The following is a 509-nucleotide window of genomic DNA, read 5'->3' on the forward strand; positions in this document are numbered from 1 at the left end:
CACACATACATATGCAGTATAAACATCTGTTTTTATTCACCTACTCCTTTATTCCTTAATATAGCGCGTTCGTAATACGAGATCGCTACTCTCCCTTCTGGGCAAATAACTCCCGCCGTTGTGTAATCATCTTTGACTCGAGTTCTGATTCCAGATCAATGCTGAATGTGCGCCTCGCATTTTAGTAATGTTTAGTGATGCAGGGCTGTAGCAAATCCCTAATGCTAAAATCTTTGTGAAACAGTGTAACGATCACCATGGCTGTAAAATAAAACAGTCTTCATCTAATTTCATCAATAGATAAAACAGTAGGTAAATGAAAGATTAGTTTGTCATAGACAGCATTGTTATATTTAAGTAAAACTGCACTCATATATCACACACATAACTTTACCAGTATCTTAAATATGTAGATATTTCACTAGATTCTTTGTGCAGGTTTTCTCTTGATTTTACTCTACCATACGTTTCACATATTTTTTTTTTATTGTAACTTATGCTCATCTTGC

The sequence above is a fragment of the Penaeus monodon genome, chromosome 27 (genome assembly GCF_015228065.2).
Source record: "Penaeus monodon isolate SGIC_2016 chromosome 27, NSTDA_Pmon_1, whole genome shotgun sequence".
NCBI lineage: Eukaryota > Metazoa > Arthropoda > Malacostraca > Decapoda > Penaeidae > Penaeus > Penaeus monodon.